Genomic DNA, 9,620 nt, shown 5'->3' with positions numbered 1-9,620 from the left:
AATGTATTTTGTAGACATCATTGTACTTAAATTGCTCCAGGAATACACCAGCCTTCCAAGCTTGCTAAACAGAGTGAAAAGAAATGTAACTTAATTATGCAACTGTAGGTAAATACAAATTTATTTTACCTAATTTTAACCAGATAGAAGAAGCAATATTTAAAATTTGAAAAGGACTCAAGATACAAGCTTCAAACTTTAGTGTTAGAGTGTTTTAAAAGGTCTCTCTGTTTCTTAAGAAAGCACATTATTAGGCTTTCTGGTTGTCTTAATATTAGAAGGTAAGATTCACCCTCTGTTCCCATTTGAATGCAATTTTTCATGTTAATAGCCTATTTGTGAAATTTAGTGTCCTGCTTCCCAAGAAGAATGTGGAACTAAGAACAAATGTCTCTGTATAATAAATACTAGAGAAAATGTGAAAGGCATAGAATTTCATGAGTATTTCTCCAACTTATTATATTAAGAAGGTGAGGTCAAAGAAACAACTGTGGTGTCCGTCTCTGCAAAACTATGCTGCTGCCAGAAGCTCTGGCCTAAAGGAGTCATGGAACAGAGACCTGTTAGGAAATAGGGATGGAGGAACTAACAACAGAGAAATACACGTTGTTGAGTCCAAAGCTGGAGAATGAGACTTGAGGATAGCTTAGTAACAGCGTACTTTGTTGTTTGTTTATTTGACACTCCAAAAGGCACAAGACCTTTTGTTTCTCACAGGGAAGACTCGCTACAGACCGGCTACAGTCTAACAGAAAAAACTGAGCAAGATAAATGTGGCAATTATTTAGAACTATGCAGTCAGATAAGGAATAGGGAAGTCTTTGTCCAGGCTCAATATTTTCCCATTTTCCATGCATACATCTTCATTTCTTTTCTTTTAAAGTTTTTACAGCAAGACCTGAAGTCCAGCTACAATAATGGAAAAAAAAAACGTTTAGCAATTATTTTAAATTTCACTTACTATATATGGTGGCAGAACAGTTTATCTTTGTGATTGAGGGATGACCACAAAATTCACAAGTGGTGAAGTGCAGAGAAACCATAAGTACCAATTACACAAGGCTATATCCCTTGAGTGAAAATAAATTGGTTATTCCGACCTCCGCACGCTGTATGTTTGATTTATATAGTTTCATACTCTCTCTTTATTATAATAGTTTCAGTACTTTCAATTACCAGTGCTGGCTACTGTCCTTGGGTTGACACCTGAAATAATTTTGTATCTAACTGATAAAGCATTGACAGGAGAGATTTACAATATTAGTAATAATAAGTATTTGTGCATAGTGTTGTAACTGCTTCACTCTGAAAATCTCAAAGCACTTTATAAGTGTTGATTAAGCTCTATAGCTGGGTCCTTTGTGAGATAGCAAAATTTAACTCACACTCCTTTACACTGCAAGATTAACAAACAGTGTTTGATTCTTGATAGTATAAGGACCTCAGATAAAAGGAGGAAGCAGACGGACTCTGAGATCTAGCTGCTGTAAGAAGACTGATATGGATTTGTGGTCAGAGGTGTTTAAGATCTTAGCTCATGACAAAATTCAAGTGACTTTTGTAATATGGTAGTGTGACTGCAATCACTGTGGAAAAATTAGAAAGAAGAGGATACATTTTTTTAATATATAAAAATACAAAGATATTATGCTATTCCTGGAAAAGGCAGTCATAACCTGTCAATTCTTTAGAGCACCACAAAATGAAAGAAGACAGTCCTGAATAACAGGAATCAAGGAATATCTCCTTTAGCCTCTACCTCAAGTATCAGGCAAGAAAGATGAATAGAAGTTGAAATACCATGTGGGTGTCGTCCTTCTCAAAGAAAGGCTGGAGCTTTTGCTTTAAAATACTTCATGAAGCATAAACCACATTGGAAATATTTTGGAGGTCTCAGTTTTGGGACAGTTCAGTTTTCTGCTGATCTCTAAAAAGATCCTTGAAAATATCCCAAGTTGGAATGTAAGACTGCTACATGATATAGTGCATGTGTCTACAAATCTCGTCTGTCACTGGGAAGGCAATACCAAATTTCTCACCGGTGCTAACACCCAGCTGCACAGCTTGCAGAAATGCCTGCTGATCCAGGTCAAAATTGTCCAGCACTTCAGGTGATGGAGATTCAATGCTGGAGAACATTTCTTGACACTTGATAATTGACTGGTGCACATGAGACTCCTAATATTGCGGAAACCTAAATTATGTCTTCTGAGTTAACTTGGTGCATTCACTATGCTGTGTATTGTGCATGGACTTGTTAAGATACTTCTACACATTCTCCATGAGTACTGCACAGCTAGGCCCATTCAAGGTAAAAAATGGTCTTAGGAAAATTCCTGGCAAAAAATAAAATTAAATACTATTTGAGCATAAAGAGAAAGCTATTACAGATTTTCACCAAATTTGCCTTCAAAAGAGTAAGATGAAGTTTTCTGAATAGTTCTGGTTTTATTTTGGTGGTTTTTTGTCAGCATGAACATCTTGTAAATTAGCATCAAGAGAAACAAGAAAGTAACATTTTGTATGGTTGGAATACATTCCATTAAATGAGAGTCAACAGAGATACATCAGAGACGGGATTAAGCTGTTTAAGTGGCATTAAAGATTAAACAAACTCCATGACAAGACAGTATCTGTTTTCCATGTGAGCTTAAATATGAAGGATCCCAAAGAGAAGCAGTGTGGCCAGTGCAATGTTTAAAGCATCTCTTGTCATCAGTGAGGTTGCACCAAATCAGGGTTAGGATTAGGATTAGTGTTAGGGTTAGAAAAATATCTGTCCCTTAGCCAGACATCCTTGTGTAGAAATTACAGCTGTGAAAACTTGCAACAGGCCTTAAAGCCGGTAGATGGGAAAATGGCTTAAGTTGGTTCACTGATATATCGTTCTTGTCTCCCTGATGTCAGTGGGACTTCTGCCACTGATCTCAGTGATGCCAGGAGTTGTCTCACCTTAATTTGTTTTCTAATTTTTATCTACATTTTCCATTAGGCTGGCAGCAGTTCAGGAAAATTATTAAACCAGTGCATGGTTTCTCATATTTTTGCCTTCCTCATTCATCTCGGTAAGACTGTTCTTAATGAAAAGCTATTGCAACCACTGCAGTGCAGAGCAATACTTATTACTAAAGCATATTTGTAAAAGAGAGAAGTATTCCAGCTAGGATAAAATCCTCTTCTTCCAGAACAAACCTTTACACCTTCCCTTAAAGCTTATTCCCCTCTTATACTAGTCCCCAGTCTCGCACTCCTGACTGAGAATGCCGTTTTTCTTTAGGAAAGGGGAAAAAAAGAGTCAAGTTCCCTTTAGAGTTAGGTCTCTTTATAAAGGTTTGGCTGAACTTTGCAAACTTTTCCGAAGGGGGAACCCTTTCCCACAATCCATTTCAAGACCAACCCCTTTGATGTCACAGCTGGCTCAAGTAAACTCATTTCCTCCTTCCCTAATGTGTGTCTGATGCAATTTTGGCAAGCCATCTCTCCCTGCTGTTACTGCTGCCTGTTTTGAGAGGAGGCCAAGTGCAATGTTTAATGTGAATGTTTGGTTTGGCCTAATCATCTGTGCTTTGTTTCACTGGTACTCCACATTATATATTTATATACCCAGATCTATCTATAGAGATCTATAGGCATTTCTTTCCCTCTTTCTCTCCTCCTTAGCAAATAATTCACACCACATGTTTTCATTTTATTCCTTTGTGGTCTACTCCACCCAGTTCCTAAATCAGTAAATCATCTTCATGCTTCTTCCCACACTGAATGAAAGTAAGTTCTCAATTACAGAGACAGAATTGGTTTTTCAAGCCTTTGTGGTAGATGTTGATTAGTTTCTCAGTGAAACTTGAAGGTGCTTGAAAGCAGTAGAGAAGGTTTTGGAATTGCAAGGTTTGCCCAATATTTTACATACTGCTTTAAGGTCAATGACAGTTTGAAGATGTGAGGGGCATGTCAGGAGCAGCTTGTGAAAGAAATGATATAGCACATCAAAATCATGGGGATCATTTGCTTCTCCTGACAAGATGACGTTGATAGCAGGGGGAGCTCATCCACTGCAAGAAATTATCTGAACAGCCCCAGAGTAGATGTGAGCCTGCAGAGCAATGTGTGTTGAGGGTCATCTGCGGGACTCCCACCTTTTTGGCCTCCTGCAAAGCCTCTTTGTCTAAACACATTTGTTCAAATTTGTTTCAGGGATTAAATTTGGCTCTAAAGTTATACCTGTATTAGGAAATCAAACAGTATTAGGGAGCATTCCTGTGCCCTGGGCCTTGATTGCTTATATTGCTGTACTGTTAGCATGGCCCTTGGCATTGCTATGGCCCCAGTCAGCCTTCTAGACTATTTTGTGTATTGTTCAGGGAACAGTAGGGCTGAAGGCCATTCACATTAAACAAAAAGAATACAGCCCTCACTGTTTTAAAAGATAAGGGAGTTTAAAACAATCTTTCATGTTGCTTAATATCTGTGCCAGAGAAGGTGCTGGGAAATGGTGAATTTCCCAACACAGTCATAGCCTAAGAGGCATTTTTTTACGGTACCTGGCATTAAATACTTTCTTTGGAGCTTAAATGCAGGAATGAATGTTTCCCTCTGCATGTAGTTCAGAGAAATGTATCCTCTGTCTCCTCCTCTCCTCTGAAAGTAACTCCAGTGTACCTGAGGTAGGTCGCACTGAATGACCAAATCCATTCTAGAGGACCCTTCTGCTCTCCATTGACTGTGAAGAAGAAGCAGGCTCCAGCTCTCAGACAGTAACTTTGGGATCTAAAAGACATGCTGCAATTGAACTCTTTGGCAAAACTATAATGAGACAGAAACTAGGGGTGCTCCTGAGTATGGATAAATAATATTGTAATAAACCAACATGGCAGGTTGACCTTGGACAGCTTCCAGATGCCCTACCAGCTGCTCTCACAACAGGGTGGGAGATAAAAAGGATGGAAAAGCTCTTTCACTGAGATAAAGACAGGGAGATCACCTACCAGTTCCCATCACAGACAAAACAGACTCAATTTGGGAAAAATCAATTTAATCATTGCAAATTAAAATAGGTTTGGGTAGTGAGAAAAAACCACACAAAATAATCCGCACCTTCTCCCCACACTTTATTCCCATTGCCAGCTTCCCCTTCACTCATGACTTATGTCCCCCAGGAGATGCAAGGGTGGGGAAGGGGCTGTGGTCAGTCCCTCCCAGCCCCTCTCAGCTGCTCCCTCCAGCCCCTACGTCCAGCTAAAACTGCCCAGACACATAAGCGGGATAAAATCAACACTCAAGGAAAGAAGGTGATACACAGGAAGAGGAAAGGAGCCTTTTAGACTCATCTACTACAGCTTGCTTTTTTTCTGGAAGCCAAGTGAGACTTGACCACAAATTTTAATGTCCCACACAACTGAATAGAAACAGCAAAGTGCCCACCCTGATTTAAGGGAAATGGGAAGGACTTACAAGGTTCAGGTCATATACAAAGGTCTATCAAAATTGCCAGGTTTTGATACAAAGGTCATGAGCTAGAACCCTAAGTTTAGCAGCTGGGTTTGAAATCTCCTAGTTTTCCTTTTTTCAAATGGGCACCTTTAAGGAAATAACCATCGCACAATAGTGCATCATAGAATACATACAGACCACAGGCCCAAGCTTTTCTGGATAACAGGAGAGAAGGGAGTGAGAAAGGAACGTGGGAATCTCAGAGAGCTGACAGAAACAATCCAAAATTAGATTGTCAGGGTGTTTATATGGTTTGTTCTTAAAATAAAACAAATAATCACAGACCCCTGAATCCCAAAGGACTGTGATAGAGAAAGGCACTACTGTCCTACCTTTGCTCAACCAGCCAAATCCATGTTCTATTATCTTTAAAGTTATCTATTATCTGTTTACACTTGTATACACTCACCATCTTCAGTCAACATCAGGAGGGGATTAGTGTGGGAGGAAATGTGAACTCAGAGTGAGGTCCTCAGCTATGAATGAAGAACATCAGTGCATAAGCATACACAGAGCAGGAAGAACAAAAAGTCCCAAAGCAACAGTAAAATAATAGTCACTTTTATTTAGCTAATTACATCTAACTGATTATTTTTGGTGATTCAGTCCTGCCTGTTTGTCTCACTTACTTTTTATCAGTTATATTAGAATGTAAAGAGACACAATCAATTTTTTGACTGGACTCTGCAGGAAAAGACATTTTAATGAAAATCATGGCATGTAATTGGACAATATCAATTTTGGTGATTGGAAGTAGAAATAATTATTAAAGAGAATTGGCTTTTTCATTTTAATAATGTGTCTTTCTGATTTGTGCACAGAGTATACTTAGTGTGTTTTAAATAATTTTAATTTTATTCTGACACTAGGATACCAACTGCAATAGTAACATAGCTATTTTCTTGTACTGAAAATTTGGATTTGACCAGATGAATAATACCAAAGAAGAGACGTTTCCTGAATTAGTTTCTATTTGCAGCTGTATTTTAGATTTCAGCTTTAATTCAGGAAAAAAAAATACTGAATTTTGGAATATATTTTCAAATATATGTGGAATATACAGAATAGATATTTCTGCCTTGACTAGGCATAGTGGGAAACAGTTCAAAACAGAATTGTTAATTTATAGCAGATAGCACACAGTGGCTGCAGGCATACTGATCACTAGGAGCAATTGGAATGGATATAGATCAAATAAGAATTTATGAATTGGGTAAATGTTCAGAAGATACAATACCTGACAATTTTAATTACCTGCTGTAGTTCTTATATCTCCTGTAAGTCAATGACTATGTCATCTTTATCGCCTACTAAGGATGAGGCCTTTTAAAGAGACTTGCAGAAAGCAAAGCATATAAGACTTTGTGGGGATGTTAGCTACGTTTGTGAGATTGGACTCAGACCTGGGTTTGTGACACAGAAGTTGGTGCACAAATGTGGTCTCCTTATAGTCTGAGGAAGAAAATAACAGTAATGTCATTTTTGTGCTGAAATTAGTCTTATTTGGTGTTTATAGACACTGACCACAGCCTGAGAAACAGAGTTAAATATATGTGTTTGAAAAAACAAAACAAGAAAATGGAAGTTTAGAGAAATTCAAACTTGGTGAAGCCATGTGTTCTTCGAAGAACTTGAGCCCCACAATCAAATGGATAAAAGCAGGAGTGGCATCAAAGTTCTGAGACTAACTGCAAATGTGATGGAAGAAAAGTAAAAAAAATCAGAAGAGTAAAGACAAAAATTAGATCAAATGGTAAATGAATATAGCACAATATTTCATAATGCATTGCTATGAGAGGATGGAATAATGTTAGCATGATCCTTCATAGAGAGGGAAAATGATTAGTAGAAGGAGCTGAATGGATTTAAGCCCTTTTTGTCGTTAATTCTGATTATGGCCCTGGATGAACTTGCTGGGCTGACTTATATGTGAGTTGGGTACCTCTTATCCATGCCTTAAGAAAATTCTTCCCAGCATACTCAGGTGATTGGCAAAAGAGATTTCCAAGGAGACCTCAAGGAAGTTGAAAATATTTCATATTGTTTTGTGAAGAATTAATAATACTTTAGACCTACCCCAAGAAATAAAATATTGCTGTTGCTCAGTAGGGATGGTGCAAAAAGTTACTGTCTTAAATCACAGAGGGGATGACTTAGGTTTGGCAATAAAAAGTGACTTATAATAGTAAGGGAAGTTAAGTTCTGGAAGAGCTTGCCTAGGGAAATGTTGAAGTTTGCAGCACAAGGAAGTTTTAAAGAATATGGGAGATAAATATCATGAGATATTCAGGAACAGTTAATCTGGCATTTGGAATACGCCTGGCTGCATAATTTATAATATCTTTTAGTCTCTACACTTGGTCAAAATGTTTTACTTTGTGTGCTGCTGAGGAACTGTCAGGATACAGATCTGCTGTACCTTTTCTAAGATGTATATTCCTATACACATTTATAGAAATAGTACTGGGGGGAAATTTGCCAGAATATTGCTATTTCCACACATACACACATCTCTATATATATGTTTCCATATAGATGAAAATAGCAATATCATGACACAGTAATATATTTACATGGAAATTGAAGATACTTAAACATACAAGAGGAATGTTTAGCGGGGCTTTCATGATATACATGTGTATACAAGGGGCTTCTAATAACTTTGTTATTGAACTTAAAGAGCTTGGTTTATGTGCGCTATCAGGCACAGCTTTCCTAGTTTCATCATCTTTCTTTACTTTTTACCTAAATATAAGGTGATTCTTTTTGAAAATAACCCTCTGTCAAATTTACTTTTTCTTTTAACCTTCTGTAAGTGGAAAACTTCTACCTTTTGCAATGACTGAAGCCCTATTGTGTACAGAAGATGAGCACATGAAAATCTCCAGTAGCAGCAAGACATTCACACATTGAGGAGAAGACTTGATAATTTTGTAGCTTTGTCACAGGTGGATAAATTTATTTGGAAAAACTAGAACTGATCTGAATTTTCATCACTTTAAATTTTAATCAGACTGGGTCTTTCAGTAATAAGTTCTAGTAAATTTCTGACTCTTCATTCACCAGAAACTTTGCATCACCTGGGCATAATTAGCATCATGTCTGAGCACCACCTAGTATTGGTGCAATGAAATAAGGGAATTGCAAAATTCTGAATGAAAATAATTTTTGATACTAACAGACAGTGATATTAACAGACAAAACTCTAAAGAGAAAACCTGAAATATGATTTAGGTAACAAAAGTACAATCTAGGCAGGTTGTAGCCACTAACTTCAGAAAATCCACCTCCAAATATACCAGTCCACTAGAGCCTCTACAGCTGTGCTGTAGGAGTGTCCAGCTGTGAGCCAAGCTGAGCACTAGAATGTCAAAGCACGGTGCTCCCTGTGAACACCCATATCTGCCTCCACTCTCCTGTCCTTCAAGTGGGAGAGCTGTATCCAAAGCTTGTTGAACCTGAGCAGCAGGAGGGCATCTCAGCACAGCATGTACAACCTGCCCATGCCCTTCACTGCACAAGAATTCCTACACACCCACCCACTGCTCAGCTTTCTCACCTCACTGCCATGTTGCAGTACAGTATATGGGTGTTTTCTGTGTTGTCCAAGCTGTAGCCCAGATTCTGCCAATATCTGGCTGCATGTCTTGAGGAAACTGAACATTTCTGTATCTATTCCTTTATCTTGTGCAAATAACAGTACAGAAAGATCTCACCCACTTCACAGCACTGTTGTGAGACTGAAGTCATTGTTGTATTGTGACTTTGAAGAGGTAAATGGTAAGCATTATTATTTGATCATCGCTCTTGAACTATAAAGAAAAAAAAAAGAAAAACCACCCCTTCTGCAGTCAGGTTGCTCAAAAGAAGAGATAAATGCTGTGATGAAAGAAAGGCCTTGAGTGCAGATGTGAAATATCTCTTGAAACCTGTGTGATCTCCCCACCTGCACATCTCTCTCCACCTGCTCAGCAGCCCCTCCTGTCACTGAACAGAAAACATTTGGGTTTTTTGCCAGTGCAACAAAGGGAAACAGTGTACACTGAATATTCTCAACCCCTCCTCTACATCTGTCCTTACCATCTCTGATATATAGACTGAGCCCCTCCGAGAACATTTTTCTAACCTCCTGA

The sequence above is a fragment of the Corvus hawaiiensis genome, chromosome 26 (genome assembly GCF_020740725.1).
Source record: "Corvus hawaiiensis isolate bCorHaw1 chromosome 26, bCorHaw1.pri.cur, whole genome shotgun sequence".
In the NCBI taxonomy this organism is placed as follows: Eukaryota; Metazoa; Chordata; class Aves; order Passeriformes; family Corvidae; genus Corvus; species Corvus hawaiiensis.
The sequence above is the reverse complement of the archived record's forward strand: the minus strand, read 5'-3'. Positions refer to the sequence as shown.